At 42.0% G+C, this 23459-nt stretch overlaps 1 protein-coding gene across 2 annotated transcripts in view; it reads right to left on the reverse strand.

Annotated features, from left to right (window-relative positions):
• The window catches only part of LOC103175150 (neurocalcin-delta), a 96563-nt gene that overhangs the window by 29920 nt on the left and 43184 nt on the right, over positions 1-23459 (reverse strand). For both annotated transcript variants that reach the window (XM_007887957.2, XM_007887956.2), the window contains exon 2: positions 9616-9689. The gene's annotated coding sequence lies outside the window, so the exon portion shown is untranslated. The remainder of the gene's footprint in view (positions 1-9615; positions 9690-23459) is intronic.

Below are 23459 nucleotides of genomic sequence, written 5' to 3' on the forward strand. Positions count from 1 at the left end.
CAGGAGTATACTGCAATTACAGAAACAAGTATGTTACTTTGTGCGATTGCTCTGCAAACTTTGTTTGTCCGTCCTGTCCACAAATTGCATGTTTCATCCACATCACTCCTACCCTCGCTCGCCTCCACTGGCTCCCCATCCCCCAGAGGATTGATTTCAAGATCCTCATCCTCACCTACAAGGCCATTCACGGCCTTGCTCCCTCCTACCTCTCCAACCTACTATCCCCTACCTACCTGCCCGTACCCTCCGTTCCTCTGGCTCCGGTCTGCTCCACGTCCCCCGCCCCAACCGCCCTACTATCGGTGGTCGGGCCTTCAGCCTCTCAGCCCCGAGGCTCTGGAACTCCATCCCCCAGTGCCTTCGCCTTGCTTCCTCCCTTTCCTCCTTCAAGGCCGGTCTCAAAACCTTTCTCTTTGACCGTGCCTTCAGCTCCCCTCTCGACTCTCTTCCTCCTCCTCGCTCCCTCCCTTCCCTCCCCTCACCCTGACCATTTCCCCCCTCCTCTCTCCCTCCCTTCCCTCCCCTCACCCTGACCATTTCCCCCCTGCTCGGGTCATGACCCAACTGTGCAGCGCCTTGGGACGTCCTCCTGACGTGAAAGGCGCTCTATAAATGGAATCTTGTTGTTGTTGTTGTTGTTGTTGTTGTTGAAGGGGCAGCAGCCAGACAGCTGGTGGGAAAAGAGTATTCCAAGAGCAATGAATGCAGTGTCATAAAATAACAGTGTCAGCTATGCCATAGACACTTAAGAGCTAACATGGAGCTCATGGTTGAATGATTGCAAGGCACTAGTAGCATCAGCATCCACAGATGCAACAACAACAACTTGGATTTATAGAGCGCCCTCCACGCCGGACGGCGTCTCAGCTCTTTACAGTAAAGGATCCCGGGACGAGCCAGGGGGAGGGGGAGGATGGTGACGAAAGGTGCGGTCGAAAAGAAAGGTCTTCAGCAGAGAAGACTTACCAAGGTGGACTTACCACTCCACCTTACCAAGCCAATCAGGAACCTGGGGGTCTTGTTTGACCCTCAACTGTCCTTTCTCCACCATATCCGTGCCGCTCTGCCTTCCCCCACCTCCGCAACCCGACTTGCCACTGCCTCACCCTCAGGCCGTCAAAACCCTCATACAAGTGTTCATCACCTCGAGGCTTGACTACGGAAACTCCCTCCTTGTCCTCTTCCCCAAATCTTCCCTCCACAAGTTGCAGATCACCCAGAACTCTGCAGCTTGTGACCTGTCTCGCACCAGACTCCATGTCCCCATCACTCCCACCCTCGCCCGGCTCCACTGGCTCCCCATCCCTCAGAGAATAGAATTCAAAATCCTCATCATCACTTTCAAGGTCTTCCATGGCCTTGCCCCCTCTTACATCTCTGACCTGCTGACCCCCTATCAACCTGTCCGCTCTCTCCGTTCAGCAGGCTCCAGCCTGCTCCATATCTCCCGCCCGACCCACCCTACCATTAGCGGCCAGGCTTTCAGCCTCTCTGCCCCCATCCTTTGGAACTCCATTCCACAATCCCTTCGCCTCGCTCCCTCCCTTCCCTCCTTCAAGGTACAACTCCTTTTCGACCATGTCTTCAGCCGCCCTCCCTCATCCCAACCCTGTCCCCCACGCTCGGGTCTTGATCCCTGACTGTTAAGCGCCTTGGGACGGCCATGAATGGTGCTTTACAAATGTAATTTTGTTGTTGTTGTTGTCTTCATAAATAGGCAGCCAATACCCTTCCACAATCTCACCATTCTGTACTGTGTGCAGTTATATAACACAATACAAATTTACATTTATACTCTACCATTCACATCAGGAAGAGATTTCACAATCTTGGCTTGAGTTGTAATTTTCAGTGATTGTCATTCTGTAGCAGTCTTTTGCATGAGACATTAAACTAAATTCCCATCTACGTGTTTAGGTTAAAGATCCCATGGCACTATTCGAAAAGAGAAGGGAGTTTCTCCATGTGCGCTGGCCAACAATCCATCAAATAAAATTGGTCACTCATTTCATGGCTGTTTGTGGGACACTTCTATGCACAATTGTGCCGCTCCACAGTCACTCCACTTCACAGTATATCCTGTGAAGTGCTTTGAGATGTTCTTCCGAAGTGATAAGAAGCTATACCAAATGCAAGTATTATATTATTGATTGGAGATCTCCTCATGACTGAACAAAATCGCTGTGACAATTTGATGTCAGATACTGGGCAAATATGCCAGTCTGTTGAGTTTTTCAGAGTAATGGCTCTGCCTGTCAGGAAGTGAAAACATAAGCATTCCCTCTGGAAGCACAATAATAGACACAACATGTTTACATCCCCTAAATCATAGTCACAAAACAGTGGGCAGTCCGCCTGGAGAGCTACTGCCAAGGAATTTAAGTCATGTCGATGGAACTGCACTTCAAATGATACACTTTAACAGTAGAAGCCAGAACTTTCACAGCTGTTTCAGGCCATTCATTCAATACTCAATTTTAATCCTTGCATTTGACACAGTATTTCTAAGATCCAAAGTCTCAATGCACTTCACAGTAAATCACTGACAGATGTAAGGAATGTGTATTTTAGGCAGGTGCAGCTGCAAATTAATCCCCATCCAAAAACAGCCATGAAGTGGGTGACCAATTTTATCTGGAGATTTGTTGGCCAGAACACTAGGAGAAACTCTTCTCTTTTTGAATAGTGTCACAAGAACTTTACCGTCCCCCTGAACAGCAGTCGCAACCTCGTTTTAACATCTCATGCAAAAGATGGCATGTTATCCTATGTGAAGGGCATTACATAAATGCAGGTTGTTGTTGTCCTCCTGAAATCACCAGAGTTGTCCATTAGGGCTTTGGAGTTGAAGAGATGTTCAATCGTCAAGTCTTGTTAATAAGCCAAACAGGCTGGTGGTGCCTTGGATTACTGGGCAGTGGGAGCTGAATGGGGAGGGCGTTGGAAAACCAAGAACACAGTCAAAAGGGTATTATATAGTCCAGTTTGAAAACTAATTGGCCAGGAACGAGATTATGATGACAGGATACTAGAAATCAGCCTACATTTATCTCTGGGTACAATCTGACTGAATTTTAAGCATCCATTTATGATCTTGTCCAAAAACAGCAGGCGGTGTCTGGATTCTATCCCGCATTGCAACCAGAAGCAACAGTCTGAGATATGCTAACCACTTGTGGTTGAATATAAACAGCCCAATCTTCTCTGATTGACAAGGCGATTCAACCCACACATTATTACACCAGCGACACCCCAGTGAGTCAGAAATTCTGTTATCTTTCAATCTCTATCGTCTTGTCAGCTGCCCTCATCTTTTTTTCCTTCTTTCCTTCAAACATGTATTTGAAATAGCTGCTTCCTGAAAACAAATCTGTTTCTTCACATTCATAAAATCCCATAGAATCTGTGGTTGTGGGCAGCTCAATAAAGTGTGTGTGTAGGAGGAGCTTTGATAGACTTACAGGATTGACATAGCGTTGACCAGCAACATGGAGGAGGAGATAATAATATTCCTTGCATTTGTTATAACAAACCGAAAGTCTGAAAGTCAGAGGGTTTTACTGTGAAATGTAGAGACTGCTTTTATAGGTGAGGTCAGCAGGCAATTTGGGCACAGCAATGTCCAAGACACCAGGGGAATCTCCCTTCTTTTTTCAGATAGTGCCAAGAGATCCTTAACATCCATCTGAACAGGCAGATGGGACCACGGTTTAATGTCAAAGGACGGCAAATCTAAGAATATAGCACACCCCAGCTCTGTATGATTTAATTTGTGTAACAAAGCAATGCAGCCCAAACCCTCATCCACCTTTAACACCACCTTAATTTCTCCAATGGCTGCCTCACTAGCTCAATCCTTCACAAGTTATAGATCATCTAGAATTCCACAGCCCATATTCTTCGACCGTGCCTTTGACCACCCTCCTATCCTCTCTGCCCTTCACCCTCCCTGATTCCAATCCTAACAGTGACTGCACCTTTGGTCACCTTCCTCCTATCTGTCCACTCGCCCCCCCCCCACCCGCTTACATTTCCCACCCTGCTTTGGTTCCCTCTGTCTCTCTGTAAAGCGCTTTGAGATGTTATCCTACAAGAAAGGCACTATATAAGTGCAAGTTGTTGCTGCAGTGAGATAAAATTGGTGATGACAGAAAGGTTGGAATGGTGATTCCTCTGTGGAAGCAACCTAAAAATGACATGTTTTATGGATGGATGGATGGATGGATGGGTGGGTGGGTGGGTGGGTGGGTGGGTGGATGGATGGATGGATGCTCAAAATCACACAAAGTATCCCAAGGCAGGGAATGACATAGAATGCACAAATCATATACTTGATTGGCTGTGACCCAGAAATATATGGACCACATTGCCTTCACAAGAAGATGGAAAGGGTACTTTGCTCTGCATTGCTTAAAATGGTTTGGTAAAATAATACAGCTATAGCAGTTTGAGTAGTCCCATTCATTTTCCCACAAGATTCCTTCAATGGATCGCTCTCCAAGTGTAATAACCCTGCTTCCTCTGTTGTCAAAATTTAATTAATTTTTTATACCGATTCTAATGCACAACAACAACAATTTACATTTATATAGTGCTCCTCATGCAACATCTCAACCTACATACGCACACACATACAAACACATCTCAAGCAGGGATCCCTGAACAGCAATCAGGTTGTCAAACATGGTTGTATTTCACCTCTGTATCCCAGGGTGCTGAGTTCCGTGTATCATTCCCATCTTTCTCCCCTGCTTTTGTACCGTGCTTTGAGGTCAGCCAACTCAGCACAGAAAATGACTTGACCCAAGATCTATCTGTTTCAGTTGTTCACCAGATAAATTTGCTGAGGCTTTGGGAGAAATTCAGAATTGTTGAATGTTTCAGAAATATACTTGGCCAATAATGAGAAGAGTAGACTCTCCAGAGATCCTCTTGAAAGCACATGGGTCATTCTTGAGAAAAAGATTTATACATTATTCATTAAAACATAAAAAGGAAAAAAAAGTACACAGTGAACCAGAATTAGAATAAGAAGACTAAAACAAATATAATTGACACTGATCTATCCCAGGGATGTAGCGTTGCTAAATATAAAGTTAATATTTACTGCTGGGAGAATTTAAAACATTTTCTCTTCCGCACAAACTTTCCTTACTACAAAGCAAGGGGGCGCAGTGGGTAAATAATGAAAATAACAATAATCCTTACATTTGATATTTCACATTCAGTGGGCATCTCAAAGCTCTTAATAGGATTTATTGTAAAATGTAATGACTGCATTTTGTAGGTGAAACAGGCAGCCAATTTTCATACAGCAATATCCAATGAATAGCCATGAAGTGAATTACCAATTTTATCTGGGGGGGTTGTTGGCCAGGATACTGGGTGAAACTTCCTTCTCTTTTTGAATAGCACCATGGTATTTTTAATATCCATCTGAATGGACAAATGGGACCTCAGTTTAATGCGTAATTCAAAGGATGGCACTTCCAAAAACACAGAACACCCTCAGCACTATATTGTCAGCCTAATATATAATAATAATATTCCTTGCATTCGATATAGTGCCTCATCACATCTTCTAAACGTCTAAAAGCGCTTCACAGAATATACTTGATAAAGTGAATTGGGTGCACATTGTGTGGACGAAACACAGCAGCTAATTGCGCAAAGCAGTGTCCCACAAACAGTCGTGGATTGAATGGCCAAATTATTAATTTTTTTTTGAAGGGACTATTATCCCCAGAAAAGTGATCCGCCAATCAACTAACAACCGGGTTCCTACTTACTGGTAGGTAAACAGGCGTGTGGAGTAAGACATTTGCCCAACATTTTGCCCTGTACGGGAATTGAACCCATGTCCTCTCGCTTGCGAGACAAGTGCTCTAACCACTAAGATACAGGACTCCATATGAGTTAAAAATCTGAATGTGGGGCTTGAACCTACAACCTTCTGACTCAAGAGGCAAGAATGCTATCAAATGAGGCAGACTCGGCATCATCTTAGACTTAGCTAAAATAGCATTTTTTACTTCGATTTTTATAATGGGAAACCCTAGTGAAACCTACTCTCAGTTTGCTTAGCCACAAGACCCTAATGAAATGACTACATGTTCAAAAGAGTTGTTTGGCCTATGTACTAGGATACTGAGGATAGACTGATCCACCGAGGGACTTATCCCAGATCAAAGAACCTTAGAGCTGCTGTGTCAGTATCCTGTCCTCAACCTGAGGTCATCAGCAATCATGTCAGATATTTCAGTCTCAGTTTTCCTGTTGAACGTAACATGTTTATCCATTGTTCCTCTGTAGATTGTCTTTGTCCAGTTCACACCTTCCCCAAAAAGCTCTGATGTGTGCAGAGAATGTGAAAGTACCATCACACATGTTGTGGCTGACGTGAGGATGCTAACAGTGTACTTCAAATTTAATAATAATAATAATAATAATAGGCAACAACCTTTCTGACAAGATGCCCATATGATTGCTGTGCAACCTGGATTCCAATGGGGAAATGCTGCACTGGGGGAAATTTTCTGTCCACTGGAGTTGGATGGGGTTGGTTTAGTAATCGGCTTCAATATTTACAAGAACTACTGCTCAGATAGACCTCTCTAAAGATATGTCCATCTGCTTAGAACCTATAGTGAATAGAGTGATATATATTTCACATTCGCTCCAAACCAGCCAATTATTTTTGGCAGATCTTTTCATCCAAACTCTCAAGCGTGCACAGACTGGGCACACGTTACACAATCACTACACTTTACAATAAATCCTGTGAAGTACTTTGAGATATCTTTTGACGTGAAAAGTATTATATCAAATATAAGGATTATTATCAAATCCGCTCCCTTGATTGATGAATGATCTGGATTTGTGTATTAGAATGTTCCTCATACTTAAAACACAAACCACCTAGTTCATATAGACATTAATACCATTACTAAAAGGAAAAAATAAGACTTGTGTTGGGAGCCCAGAATAAGCCACATAAATGTAACATCCAGTCACACAGCATAAAAGCTTAATTTTGCTTTGCAGCAAAGCCCTGAAGTTGTAACATTCCTTATTACATGCCTCTGTGGTTCTATTGGCAGCAGGGGCTAAGACTCGGCGATCCATACTGTGAGGTGAGTTTTCATTTACAGGAGATTTCAATTAAGCAAGAGATTTTATTGTCAGGATGGGATCAGCACAGATTTCCATCACTTGTCTCCTGCCACTCTCTGGCTAAGTGCCTGAAATAGCTCATTTTCCAAGCACTTTCGTTGAGGACTAAATCTTTGTGATTGCGGAGAAAGGTTTAGCACGATATACATGACATTGCTACTGAAATAAGTATGATGGGTCTGACAAGAGGTTTACAAAAGATACACTTTCTATTAGCCTGACGACAAGCAATTGCAAACTAAAGGATGGTTTAATTGTACACTGTACAGAGAATAAAGAATATCTAGGAATAATGACAAACAATAACCATCCAATGGGGTTCACCTAAGAAGTTGTAAGAATCAAGCTCAAGCATTTTATAATTACGTTGGGTTGAGTTACTATAATGGTACACCTCAAAACAACCGCGCTTTTGGTCACTTTTCCCCTTTTCACTCCTTTTGGCTCTCACCCTCCTCTCTGGCTCCCAGCTGAATTGTCAAGCGCTTTGGGACTTCCTCATGTAAGTGTAATTTGTATTAGTTAATTTGTATAACTTTTTTTTTTAATTCTTCTTTAAATGTCGCATTTAGTCCCAGCATCAAGCAGAGTGCAAATTGAAATTTTACTGACTTGCTGCTTCCCAGAGGTAGAGGGGTGGGAACATTTAGGTATTATTTACCTTAGTATTGGTGTAATTATTATTGGTGTCATTTCTCACCCTTGTTCCCATGAGAAGCCAGCAAGTCAGTAAAATCCCAGTTTGCGCTCTGCTCGACATTGGGACTAAATTATACGATTCTATGTCCTTCGAGATACATGGCATGAGTCACCTGCACGACTGGACAATGGGTACTGACTGTTCCATACAATCTCTCCCCAAGACATCCTGTTTTCTGCGCATGCACATGGTGGAAATTGACATCAGGGTCAACCTAATGACCCATGAGGTGGACATGTTTTTATCACTGGCAGTTGAAATGGCTGACTTACAGGTCATTAGGTGATTGCAGACATCACTTCTTGCTTTGCTGCATGTGACATTGACTGAATGAGCCGTAAAGCAGTAATTTTAATGCGAAAAGCAGGCCAATGCATGGGAATAGAGCAGGCCCGCTGGGCACTTTCCAATGAATAGGATCCACAGTATAGGTGAATTCATGCTATATTGAAGTGCATTATAAAGGGCTGCTATTTTAAATGGTGAATGCCTTTGTAAACAGCATTTGAAAGAGAAAGCAAAGCTGCTCATCTGTGTGCAAACATGGTGCATGCAAATTATACCAAAGGAATCATCACATTACTGACGTTTTCTTTATAAGAACTGTGGGAAACTGGCTTCAGAATTAATACTGAACTTTAAAATTTTCCACAATTCTAACCAATCTTAAAATTTAAGATAAAAAGGTCTTATTCGTTAAGACCAGACAGAATTTCAAGAACATTGATGGAACTGTTTAGGAACCAGCTTGATGGGAGATTTACAAAGCTTGAAGGCATTTTACAATGATGAGAGCAAATGATCTGAAAATCCTTCTTCGTCTGCATCTCTCTGTGACATGGTGAAAGGAATCACATGGAAGGCAGCAGAGATAAGTGATATGAGAGAAGAGGAAATAACCAGGGTTTAAAGTACAATATTTTCTGAAACTATTCTGTTATAATAGTAATACTTGCATTTGATATAGCACTTTATCACGTCCTTGAGACATTTCAAAGAGCTTCACAGAATATACTGAAAAGTGAATTGACTGTATTTTGTGTTGCAATCTTCGACAAAATACACAGTCACTCCACTTTATAGTACAGCAAGTGAAGTGGTTTGACATGTCCTCCTGACATGAAAAGTGCAAAATTGAATCTAAGAATAACTACTGGAATATAACTTGTTTTACTTGCTCTGTGTAATGTTCTATTATTAATATTATAATCTTCAGAAAGGTAGCTAGGTATTTTACCCTAAAAGATTGCTTGGCAACAATGCTCTCAGCTGATTCCTTTAACCCTAATAAATATTCAGATAAAAATACCTTTAACATAACCACAAAATGATCAAAAATATTCCACAAAGACTAAAGTGGAAGCACATGTATTAGGTTACAGATTCGAAAAGATTGTGTATCAAACAAAATATTATCTGTTTAAAGAAGAAAAGCAAGGAGCAGAGCGGAGAGAATACTGCAATCTGATGTGTGGGATAGCATTCCTTTCGACTGGAAATAGATTGGTTTGGAGCAGCCATCGATGCAAGATATTTCAGGATACCGGAAGTCGAATTCCTTGTTAAGGAATTCTATTAGAAATCCCATATTTTCGTCCCCATTATTTTCACTCGTGAAAGTAAAACTATTCTTTTGGTGGTATCATGTTGCACAGCATTCAATGCATTTCAAGCCATGGCCGCAATATTTTATCTCTGCGCCTTCATTCTTATAATGGGAAAGCAGAAAACAGGCTCACCAGGTCAACAGGGATTCACCACACGTCTTCCACAATAAAGAAAGGGTCCTTCTGAAGCTGCAAACACCGATAACCTGTACAGACAAAATGCCTTGCTATTCAAATTATTGTGTTATTGCAGCATGCACTGAAACACAGCACACAAAGTACAAGCAGAGTTTCAATGTTATCATTTGTAAGGTGGAGAAAAATCCAGAGAAGTGTGGAGTCAGAACAAGCTGAGCTCCTGAGATAAGTACCACAATGCCCTAAATAGCGAGAGATTTGATGGACATGGCCCCTTGATGGGATAGCCGTAGAGGGCCAGGCTTAGGCTACATTCAGAGCACAGGCCCAGAATGAGTTATATGTTCCCTTGAAAACTTCTTCAAAAACCAAGGGATATAAAAAGTGCATTGAATATTTTTAGTTCAAATGAGGAGGACTTCAAATGCAGCTTTGAAAATTAAAAGAGCAATATTGTAATGTTGTTATATAAAGGAATCAGCAGGTTTCCACTGTGGCGTGAAAGGCACTATATCAATGTAATTTTATTGTTGTTGCTATCATAAACTTACACATAAAAATGTATACACAAAATACACATACACAAAGTTACACAGAACACAGTAATATACATAGACACAAAAAAGCTCACACACAAACATATATACATACATACAAACTTACAACAAACACACACACACATAGAACTGTGATTTCTCTCTAAACTAAGGCTAGCTTGTCTTATCGTTGCTCATACCTCATTCCTCTAACATTAGGGATCATACATGTTACACTTCTCTGCACTCCCTCTAGGGCCTGAGTAGCTAACTCCTTATGCCACGTTGACAGAACTGCATACAATATTCCAGAGGTCTATATAGCTTGAGTATTACATTTGGGGATCCAGACTCAATTGATTTACCACAGCCGTCCAGTTTTGTTAAAATTTGAAATGAGGCATTTGAGTGGCTTCACTCACCACCTCTCAGTGATGTCATCCACAGACACGGGGTCAACTTCCACATGTATGCATATGACACACAAATCTACTTTTCCTCCTCCAGATGTGACTCCAGATCCGCTGATGTTCTGTCCTCCTGCTTGTCTGACATCAAGGCCTGGACGAGTGCAAACTTCCTGCATTGAATGTTGACAAGACAGAAGCCATACTCCTTGGCTCTCATTAAATTCTCTCCTACGGCTGTGATATCCTCAATTTCCCCAGCCTATCCCTGAGACTTACTGAACCTACGTGTAATCTAGGCATCACCTTCCTAATCAGGATCACTTTCCACCTCCGTTACTACATTGCTCGCCTTTGACTACCTCAAACCCAATACAGCCGAATTCCTAATCCACCATTTTGTCATCTCTCATCTCGATTATTCCAATGCCTTTCTTTCCGGTCTTCCCAGCTCAACTATCTACAAAATCTAATTAATTCAAAAATCCGCCACCCCTCTCTAAACTTTGTAGCCCTTTCACAATGCTAGGCTCCACTGACAACCTATAAAGGAACAGGTTGACTTCAAGATCCTCATGCTCGCCTATAAATCCCTTCACACCTTGGCACCTTTTCGTCCTGCTTTCTCCCCACTCTGCCTCTGCCCGACTAGCTCCGGCCTCCTGCTTGTACCTCATCCCCTTCGCTCCACCAATGAAGGCTGTGCTTTCAGCCACTGCGCCCCCAAACATTGACGCTCTCCTTCAATCTCTCCGCCTTGCTCTCTCTTTTCCCATTTTGAGATCATGCCTGAAAACCTTGCTCTTTGACTATGCCTAAGGTCACCTCCCTCCTCCCCCCAGCACGGAGTCAAGTTCCACCACAGTTAAGCCCCCAAATCGCTAACCTCCATGAAGGGTGCAGTATAAATGCAAGTTGTTGTTGGCCTCTGTTCTGGTTAATATTTGCTTCCTGTGCATGATCTGCTGAGAAGGGGCGAAATATGTGCCCTCCGAACCAAAAGTCAACAGTAACCATTACGTCTGGAATAGCAACTTTAATGTCAGGATGACAACCCAAAGTGCTTCACAGGACATACTGTGAAGTGTAGTGACTATGTTTTGTGGGAAAACATGGCAGCCAATTTGTGCACAGCATTGTCCCACCATGTGCTACAGCTCACAATTCAGAGTCAGAAAGCTCACAGGAGAGTCTGCACAAATTAAGTCCCATTCAGCTCCTATTAACCATGCAAGCCAAAGCCCTAATGGGTGGGTGATCCAAGCTAGACAAGCAGCAGGAAGCTTACCAGACATTGCTTTCAATGGCAAGCTATGTGGTTTTAGTTGGTTAAACTCTAGGAGTACACCAACATTCATCCTTGGATCTCCAAGCCTTGGGTCTTGCCAACCTGCACCTATATTTTCCAAAATTAGGTAAGGAGGGAGTATCCCTTCAGGGAGCGAGTGCACATTCCATTCCAAGCATGAGAGTTTCCATTTGTAGGTGGAAGTGGCATACAAGGAACTCTCAGTCTGGTTTGGATAATCTTTAGCAAAGTGATGAGTTTACGCATGTGTCAAGATACAAGACTGACCTATAAAGAAACCAAGGCCATAACAAGATTACAATCATGAACATTTTCCACAAGGGGTCCTGATCAATATAATCACCATATCGTACGGCTCACAATTCAGAACCAGAAAGTACACAGAAGAGTGTGTACAAAAGACATCTTATTACTTAATCCATGCCACTAAAACTCAACATGTGTACAAATAGACTACATGTCAACAGGCTGCATCAGCAATCAACACCACAGCACTCTGAAATGCCAGAAGATTTCTAAATAGTCATCTCCAGAGTTTTATTGGAATCCATTCATAAGCTGTGAAGAACTTGAGGAGCTCATGAGTGGAAATGTCTCCACACTGATGGCAGACAGCAGAAACCTACTCACATCTAACACTCAAGGGTATTTGAAATCTGGTAATCTAAGACTCTAAGGAATGCTTCAACGCAATCTATTTTCAAAGAGGACCTCCCTTGAGTCACTGTAATATGTGCTAATCGTTATTGGGAAGAGTTCTCACTCAGATTTCTTAATGAAGAAATACCATGAAGAAATACCGCAAAATTGACCACAGCATATTATCAAAATGCTTTCAACATATGTTATGTAATGTATGTTAACCCTATCCCACAATCCTTTCACCTCACCCCCTCTCTTGCCTCCTTCAAGTCCTTCCTCTTCAACCGTGCCTTTGGCCACCCCCACCGCCCCTGCCCTCCACCCCTCCTGACACCAACTCCCAGCTCGAGTCCAAAAACCCGATTGTCCAGCGCCCTGGGATGTCTTTCTGACGTGAAGGGCGCTATCCAAGTGTAATTTGTTGTTGTTGCTGTTAATTATTGTGTTCACATCCACATGGCATTAGCCAAACCAAATCCTCTTTCATTCAAACCTGATATTGTAAATTGCACCTTCACCTTTGCATCCTTCGTACTTTCATTTTGAAATAACTATGGTCCATTCACAATGTGTATTTTTAACCTCGAATTCAACAAACAGGTGGCTCCCATGCTGATCTCCTGCAATCTGCCCAAATATTTAAACATTGGTGTAACAAGCAAAATATGACACCCCACTGAAAGGAAATTTGAAACTACAGTACTGAATCATTTTATAGTACAGATAGGTTCCTCGGCCTGCTAATAGCACATGCAAGTTTATCATAGTAACTAATTATATTAGCGGAACACCCTTTCACCTGTTTATTCAACACCAAATAAGGTACGAACCAACAGTTCTAGACAGCTGTACTCAGTCACTCTGTGTCTGGAGGAGGGTGTGTGTTTCAGCTGTGGGACCCCAGAGCATTGTACTGCATTTTAGAGTTCTGTGAGATATCTATTTTGGGCTGAGGTATTAGAAGGGGCTAATCCTCATATTCTGTTGGGAGCTGTACATAGCTGAAGCTTAGTCAGAGAGTCATAATTGGGACTACAAGGCTTGAATCCCCTTGCATTATGATTTTCCAATTGTAACTCCAAATGAAGCCTTTTTATTTTCCTATCTAATTCACCAGCCAAAAAGTATCAGAGAACAGTTATCTAACAGGGATTCATTCATTACCTAATTTCCCAGATAACACTTTAACACAAAATGGTTTGATTCGTTGGCTAATGCTCAAGGGAGATTTGAAAATTAGATAATATTCAATAGTACAATATTCAAAACTACAACAACAAATTTGTATAGCGTTGTTCACATCATGAAAACATCCCAAATTAGATATTAGAAGAAGTTGGATACTACAGTACAGTCACTTCATCACTGAGAAATAACTATGAATTCAGCCTGGACAAAAATCTCTTTATGCTTGATAGTTTCTTTAAAATAAAAACTGTGTGAAATATGTTTAAGAAGTTTTAAAGTTAGGCATAGCTCACAGGACAAAATTGTGCCTAACTGGCACAAAACTGTTTTGGGAATGCGGTAAATCCCAGAGAATATGTAGTTGAAAGTTCGAACTCAGTCTGTTTAATTGTGTGATCTTTACGCCAATATTTAAATCTCTACAACTTTTCACTTTTTTAAAATCTTGTTACTTTGCAAGTATTAACCCAGTTTATTTGTGCAAAGTGATAATCTTCAAAATAATGTAAAGATTTAATGCTTCAACTAACCGTCCTCCCACTCAATGCCTCTTTGTGTTGTTGAACTGGAAAAAAATTACAGTGAAGTTCATTTGTACAAGGACACAACAAAGGGGCATAATTATTCAAAGGGCAAAATTGGCAATCAAAAAAGTAGACAGTTGATCCAATGTGACTGAGGATCTATTTAAGAGAATGAAGGCTACAAAAAGAATGCTTGTTGAGAGTAACAGGGTTTACTGGAACAGACATATATATATATATAGATTTGTTTCTCTTTTTAGATCTCTGTCACTGCTGCCAACTCTCGGATGGATAAGCTGATCTCCAGGTCTCTCCTGGGATCACTCTTTAATATACTGCTGCAGTCTTTCTACTCTCTTTCTCCAGATACAATGGATAGTGAAAGGAATTCACAGATGTGGAACTAGATAATTACTAGATTCCTAGAGGAACTTGATAACATATCTAAAATGAATAAGCTACAGGGGAAAGGACATGTAAATGGACCTGAAAGGATTACTCTTAAAAGTGCCAGCACAGACTGCTGGGGTAAATGGCTTTCTTCTGTACTGTAAATATCTATGGTTTGCCCACAAAATATACAGTTAATTCACTTTACAGTATATTCTGTGAAGCGTTTTGAGACGTCTTGAAGACATGATAAGGCGCTATATCTCAAGGATTATTATTCTATGTGCAAAGTGAGAAAATAAGCAAATATCACAGAATTGTATAGAACATTACAGCATGGAAAACAGATGTTTAGCTTTGCCTGTGTTTATAATCCACATGAGGATCCACATTTCCCAATTCCCCCCTCTCATCCCACTCTACTCTCATCTCCCTCATTGATACATTGAGTTTTCTCTTAAATACACTGCTGCTTTCTGCTTCAACTGCAGCAGTAAGTTCCAAATATCATCTATTGGCCACATGCTGTACGTCCCACTGTCATTAATTGAGGGTTGCAGAGTCAGAATTAACTGAACAGATTGAGCTGTACTAGTCTCAAACCTTAAAACTATTTAAAAATGAAATGCTGCACGTGTAGCTAATGTGCTAATTTTAAAGATGTTAATGGCTTCATTAAAGCTACTAAATTATAAAGGTGACTCTTTTTGATAATGGATAAAACTTTTTCTTCTCCTTCCAATCATCTCCTCTTCAAATTCTTCACCTCATTCCTCTAGTTTTAAATGTTACTTTCTTTTACAAGCAACTCTTTACCCCATTTTTCCTGCCAACCCCAGATGAAACCAATATGTCCATGATGTATCTCAGTCTGCATAATAATAATAAGAATCCTTGCATTCGGTATCACGCCTTTAATGTCGGGAGGATATCTCAAAACATTTCACTGAATTTAATGTAAAGTGGAGTGACTGTATTTTGTGGGTAAACAGTGCTGCCAATTTGTGCACAACAATATCCTCCAAACAGCCATGAAATGAATGACCAATTTTATGAGGTGGATTGTTGCCCAGGACATTGGAAGAAACTCCCTTCGCTTTTCGAATTATGTCTTGGGATCTTTGACGTCAACCTGGATGGGGTCCATGGTTTAACATCTTATCCCCGCATCCTGCAATGTTGTACCCAAGCAAGTACCTATCCAGTTCATTTTTGAAGGAGTTAGTCCTAATCATGACACCCTCAACCTTAATTTTTCCAGTGAAAACAAATTCTTGACTCTTGATGAAGAAATTATGAAATTGATATTTGAGGACTGACATGTTGTCTGTGCTGCGCTGTTGCAGGAAATCACTATGAGAAGCACAGGTTAAGTTGGGGTTGTGCAGTGGGACAGCAAAGCAGATGCTAGGTGGAGCCAAATTGTCAGTATCACCTTAAGTAGATATTTTCAACAACACAACTGCAGGATAATGCGGAGTGTGGGATTCAGGCAATGTTGAGACATCACTGTTCAAACCATTTTATTATCGTAGTTAAAAAGAGTCAGCACCTTAATAACTTAAGAATTTAAAAAGTCGCATCCTGTATTAAGTGCTGTGCACATGAAAAATGCTCCTCACCCTGGCCAGTGATTATATGAGAAACTAGGTGCTGTCCTACAGGGAGAGGAGCAGCCAGAGAACCCATTATGCTAGCTCACACCACCTTGGTGGCGGAAACCAGGGAGCTTCTAACTTGGCACCCTCAATCCCCCCGCTCCCCCCCACCCCCCGCCCCTGACAAAACATGATGTGCAAACACACGGAAGCAGTGAGAGTTAATGCAACAGAGAAATACTGTATCACCTTGAAGACTAGCTCTTCAGCAAGTGAATCTTCAGAGAAGAAAAAGGAAATGATAGTCTCCAAACTGGAGAGTGGGAAAATGAGTTGGGCTGGCGGTATTCTCTCCTGAATTTAGAAAGGGGGTTGGGAGTTTTTAAGACTTCAACCTGAGGAAAGAAGATCTTTATTCTGGGTAGATCTTGTGTCTAGGTATATGATAACTAAACTACTGCTGCTGTGAATCTGCTCAATTTGTATTATTCCATGTTAATTTCACAGCCTGGTGTAACTCTGTCATCCAGGTGTCTGTGGAAAATACTACAATGACTTGGTGGTAACTGAATGATTACTACTTAGTTACTGCCGAAATAGCCTTAGAAGCCATAGACGCAACAGTGCAACCAAAGAGAATTTCAGACTGAACGTTATGATTGATATAGAAGATTTCACTTACACCATTCCATAATATTTACCTTAACTGGATTTCTTCTGCTAAGTGCTTTTGCTTGCAAGCCAAAATACTTTGTAACTGTCACTACACAGCAATTCTGTGCCAAATACGCACCTCAAGGGTTAGGCTTGTGGCTTGGTTTATAGTTCAGAAACCAGTAGCATTTCTCAGTTTTCACAAGATTTTATAAATAGACAATTTCTATCGTAGAAGAAAAAAGACCTCTTCACCATTGAAAAACCCAACTTGGTATCGTATCAAAGCAGGCGGTGGCAGAGGAGGCTGCTATGGATTAAACATGGATTTAGACAATATTAAAATTGAGTCAGACGCTGCTTGGTGGGAGTGGGGGAGTCTGTTCTTACGTCTGTCGGGGCTAGATGAGCGGACTGCACTGGAACATCCCAAAATATGTCTTTGAGACTTCTTGCTCATTGTCTAACATTCCTGAGTCATTTTAATCCCTTGGGACATATCTAGTTCCTTTTTGAAACCTTTATGCTTGCTTGTTCTGCTATCTACGCTGGTAGTGTGTTCCACATGCTATTATTCTTTAACTAAAACTATTCTCCTGCATGTAAAAAATAGGTGCCAGAGGGGAAGTCTCTGGTTGAACAGTAGGACCATTTAAAAGTGGAGTCCCATATCGTAGTGGCTAGCATGCTCAAGAGGACCCGGTTTGATTCCCAGTCAGGGTGAAACCTTAGGCAAGTTTCCTTACTCCACGTCTCTGTTTCTCTGCAGTAAGTAGGAACCCGGTTGTTAGTCGATTGGTGTATCGCTTTCCGGAGGTAATAATCCCTCAAATAGAAAACTGTGGTCACTCAATCCACGATTTTTTGTGGGACACTGCTGTGGGCAATTAGATGCCACGTTTAACCCACAAAAACACAGTCAATCCACTTTACAATATATTCTGTGAAGCACTTTGAGACGTCTCAACGATGTGATAAGGCGCCATATCAAATGCAAGGATTATTATTATTTATTGCTCTGGTAGCTTTATCCACTGGGCCCCCAGAACCATTTGCAAATCATCTTAAAAGTAATTCATTTTCTAAACAGTTCTGCTCACATTTCATTAATTAATAATCCTTAAATATAATATAGCGCATTTTATATTACAAGGTCATCTCAAAACGCTCCACAGAATACACTCTTGAGTGAAATGACTGTATTTGTATGTAAACATGACAGGTAATTTGACCCACAAACAGCCCGATGTGAATGACAAATTTTATTTGGCGTGTTGTTGTTCAGGACACCAGAAAAAACTCCTTTTTCAAATAGTACCATGGGATCTTTAACATCTACTCGAACAGGCAGACAGGTCCTCAGTTTAACATCTCATCCAAAGTACAGCACCTACAGCAATTCAGCACATCTCTCCCCAACACTGCACTGGAGTGTCAGCCTGGCTTGTGAGCTCCAAGTCTCATTATGGGACTTGAACCCACAACCTTCTGACTCAGAGGCGAAAGTGCTACCAATTGAGCCAAGGTTCACACAGCAACATTTTGCATCATTTAGTCACTGAATTGCTTATTACAGTAAACTCCTGATAACTCATCACTCCAAGGGAAAGGGGCTCAACGACTAGTTATCCGGAGTGCCAAGTTAGGCGTGGGTCTTCCCAAGCTACAAGGGGCTGCTGTAACTGGTGTGGACGCTTGGTGGAGGTTGAGCATGCACATGTTAAGTGGAGTGACAAGTAAAGCAAAGTCCTTTATTTGCATTTTGCATGGGAAACGGCCGGGATATTGACGAAGGGTGGAAACATGGAAACTGCACTGCTAACTTCTCAATAATAAATGCCATCTGTTAAGTGTCTGTAAGTAGTTATTTATTGTTCAGTTCACTTATATTACAAAAATACCACATTAGCTTATTTAGCCAGTCAAAGAGAAAACATCTATAGCATGTGTAAAAATAGAAATTGTAATAGTTCATCGTCTGACCTGCCCTGGTCCAAAACTAACCATATGTTTGAATATGACTTTCAGCGTGAGCCAATTAAATAATAAATAAGAAGTTTTGAAATGCTTTACAGATACCATATGTTTACTATTTAGCAAAACATAGTCAAGCGGTTTCCAGGCTCCCCGTGATGTGAAGGGAGCCTATTGTGTTTGTCTCTAACTCGTCTGGAGGAGACAGGAGTTTAGTATTATGGTTGCACCAAAATGAAGAGTTCCTCGAGAAACATGAGTGGAATAAATCATCATTACACAGGAAGTAATGTCGGGGTCAAATTTCCTGTCTGTGATATTCACCACATGAATTGGGCTGCTGAAGAACTTGCTCCCTCGTGTCTCTCTAAATGGTAAAGTCAGAGAAGCGAGGCTGCCATTGACTCATGTTTCATTGACACACACTATACAGTATATTCTGTGAAGCGCTTTGAGACGTCTCAATGATGTGATAAGGCACTATATCAAATGCAAGGATTATTATTATTATGTTTTATTTGTATTAAACTGGTATTTCTTCACCAGCAATTGATCTAGCTTCAGATCTGGCTTCTCGATATTCAAAATGAGAACAGCATAAGGGGGCTCATTTTGTTCCACCTTATTTGATCCGATAACCATTGACTACATCAAATCCCGCATTTACTGAAATCTGAACTGCGTTATATTCATTTATAAAAAGAACTTCAAAATCTGAGGAAACCCTGCAATCAATGGCACTTTAGATTTGCAAGCTTCTTTATGTCCAGGTCAGAGAAGTGAACTGCAATGTTGGGGGACAATAAAAGTAGTTCTGCACATATGTGTCTGTATGTTTTGTACCTATTTTAGCACAACTATGAAATGACAGCAAGCTGTGTCTTTTCTTGATAGTTATAGTTTAGGATTCAAGAGCGGAAAAGAGATTATAACAGAGAAATGTTCAACAACAAAACAACTTGCAATTATATAGCGCTCTACACCCAGGGTAGTGTTTTAGAGCGCTTATCAATGGCGGAGCCTGACTGAGCTGGGGAAGGGGGTGTTTTGGGGGAGGTGACCGTAATCACGGTCGAAAAGGAAGGTTTTCAGGCGGGTCTTCAAAAAGAGGAGAATGGGGGCAAGGTGGATGGATTGAGGGAGAGTGTTCCACAGTTTTGGGGCATAGTGGCTGAAAGTGTGACCTTCAGTGGTGGGGCAGAGGGTACAAGGGACGAGCAGAAGGCCGGAGCCAGTCGAGCAAAGGCGCTGGGTGGTGGATTGGGGAGTGAGGAGGTCAGAGAGGTAGGGAGGTGCCAGGGTGTGAATGGATTTGAACACGAGGGTGAGGATGTTGAAGTCGATCCATTCAGTGATGGCTAGTGGAGCCTGGCTAGAACTGGTGAGATGGGGGTACAGTGTTGGGTCCGGGTCAGAATGTGGGCAGCAGAGTTCTGAATGAGCTGGAGCTTTTGAATAATGGAGCTGGGGAATGCATTTGAGTAATCTAGACAGGAGGTGATAAATGCAGGGCTGAGGGTTTCAGTTGCATTTGGGGTAAGGTGCGGTCGGAGGTGGGCAATGTGGCGGAGGTGGAGGAAGCCGGTCCTGGTCAGGGACCAGATGTGGGGGAGGAAGGACAGCTGGGAGTCAAATCGGACGCCTAGATTCGTTACGGGTTCAGTGAGTCTGAAGGAGAGCCCAGGGAGGGTGAGGAGTTTAGATGAGCAGGAGTGAAGACAATGAGGGGAACCAAGAAGTATGGCTTCCGTCTTGTGTATATTCAGCTGCAGGAAGTTTGCACTCATCCAGGCCTTAATGTCTGCCAGACAAGCTGATAGAATATCAGCGGACCTGGAGTTGATGCTGAAGGAGGCAAAGTAGATTTGAGTGTGATCCTCATACATGTGGAAGTTTACTCCATGCATTCGGATGACATCGCAAAGTGGGAGCATATGGATGAGGAAAGGAAGGGGGCCAAGGATGGAGCTCTGGGGTACCCCGCAGGTGACCGGGGCGGGGATTGGAGGAGAAACCATTTGCTAAAATGAAGTGGAGGCGGTTGGTTAAGTAGGACTCGAACCATGCGAGTGCGGTCCCACTAAGGCGGATGAGGGAGGAGAAGCGGTGGAGGAGGATGGCGTGGTCGACTGTGTCGAATGTGGAAGAGAAATCCAGGAGGACGAGGAGGCAAAAGGAAGTCCTCGTCACAGATAGAGAGGACGTCGTTTGTGACTTTGACAAGCGCTGTCTCTGTGCTGTGGGCAGGGCAAAAACCAGACTACAGGAGCTCGAGGAGGAAGTGGAGGGAAAGGTGTGTCCGAAGTTGACCTGAGAGAAAACAACAACAACTTGCATTTATATAGCGCCCTTCAAGCGGGTTAGCATCCCAGAGCGCATAACCTGTCACATTCACTCACTCTCTCCTCTCGCTCACACTTTCTCACACAATCTAGAGTGAACAGCAAAGCACTCGGTTTAACATCTCATCCGAAGGACAGCATCTCTGAAAAGTGCTACCAACCTGAGCCAGACTCCATTCTCACCACATCTCAATGATTTATTTTAAAGCTTTTTTAAAAAAAATCTCCTTTATCTTCAGCCTTCATTCCTCCACCCCCCCACCCCCAACTCAAGTGTGACTGAGAACTCAGTCTGCTAGAGTAGAATTACAACTTCAGAAATCTCATAGAAATCCTCCACATGAACTGCGGTCATGCAGAAAGTCCGGAATGAAACTGCTGAGCTGGGAAACGTACAATAAATATTTCTCAGGCACTACACACTTATCCCAGTCTAATTTCTATGCAAATTAATTATATTTCAGAAGTAAATTTCACGAGCTGACATGTTTTCCTTATTCAATAATAAACCTTAAGAAAACTTTAAAATAGAACCAAGCTGGCAAGATTCATTGAGACATTGTCTCTCCCTTCACAGTTAATAAATACTTTCAAAATATTTACCCAGAAGAAAACTGGAGCTGTCAGCTAAGTACGAGATCCAGATGCAATCCCAGCAGGACACTACAGCCAGAGGTAAGAGAGGAAGCAGCACAAGCAAAGATAATGTGCCAAATGGAGCAAGCTAACAGTGGAAGTCATTTACATAACTTGGCTGCCACATTTCGTCCACAAAATATACAGTCAATTCACTTTACAGTATGTTCAGTGAAGCGCTTTGAGACGTCTCAAAGACGTGATAAGGTGCTATATCAAATGCAAGGATTATTATTTTTTGATATTTTCTACCCTCATTAAGAACATGGTAAGTGTAGAAATCATAATAATCCTCGCATTTGATATCACACCATACCATAGATACATCTCAAAGCTTCACAGTATTTATTGTAAAATGTAATGGGTGAACACGGCAACCAATTTGCAGACAGTGATGTCCCACAAACAACTGAGAAGGGAATGTCCAATTTTCTCTGGGGGATTGTTGGCCAACACACCAGAGAAATCCCTTCTCCTTTTGAATTGTGTCATGGAATCTTTCACGTCCACTACACTACAGTGCCAGCCTGATCCGTAAGCTCAAAGTCCAATATGGAGCTTGAAACCACAACCTTCTTGACTCACAGGGGAGAGTGCTAGCCACTAAGCCAGACTGACGCCAACTATTCAAGTTATTTACCTAAGCGGTCTGTTGTTTTACCTTGACATTTGACCGATTTTCTAGCCTCATTAAGAACAAAACCAGAGGCATCATTATACAAGCAGAAAACAGCACTGGAAATTCACAGCACGTTGTTGAATATATGTATGTGTGTGAAAGAGAGAGACAGGTTACTGTTCCAGTTGTGACCCCTCACCAGCTCTCTTCTTATAATCAGCTGAGTTAGATGAACAATATGAGAGTCTGAGCTTTGACTATCTCTCTGTGGTTAAGCAAAGAATTTTCTTCTTAATTTCACTGGATTTCTACCATTGAACTGACAGCTCCAGTTCAAGTTAACAGCTGGTAGGTACTTTGAATGGCAAAGCATTCCTGTAGTGATTGACCAGGGCAGCACTGTTAGGGGCATACACCCACTTGATCACTGACTATCTAGGGCCTTAGGATGCCCTTCTGACGTGAAAGGCACTTTACAAATTAATTTGTTGTTGTTACTGCAGTTGATCCTTGTGACAGCAGAAGGCGTGGATATGCAAAGCTCTGCCTCAGTAGGGATGGATTAGATTGTTAGGAACAGGGAAGTTGGTGAATTTTTTTCATATAACGTAGTTTGTGGAGTCCTGTAGCTCAGTGGTTAGAGCACTCGGTTTGCAAGCGAGAGACCTGAGTTCAATTCCAGGCAGGGCAAAACCTTGGGCAAGTATCCTTACTCCACACGCCTAATAATAATCCCTCCAAAAACCCAAAACAATAATAAATTGGTCATTTTCAATCTACGACTGTTTGTGGGACATTGCTGTGCGCAATTGGCTGCCGCGTTCGCCCACAAATATACAGTCAATTCACTTTACAGTGTGTTCTGTGAAGTGCTTTGGGACGTCCTCCCGACGTGAAAAGAGCTATATCAAATACAAGGATTATTATTATTATTATTATAGTTTGATGGTTGAGGCAGAATCCAAACAGAGGAAAATGAGACTGAAACGATTGCGCTTAAAGGAGCCGGCACAAAAATA

This window comes from Callorhinchus milii, unplaced genomic scaffold (genome assembly GCF_018977255.1).
Source record: "Callorhinchus milii isolate IMCB2004 unplaced genomic scaffold, IMCB_Cmil_1.0 Scaffold2, whole genome shotgun sequence".
Lineage (NCBI taxonomy): Eukaryota > Metazoa > Chordata > Chondrichthyes > Chimaeriformes > Callorhinchidae > Callorhinchus > Callorhinchus milii.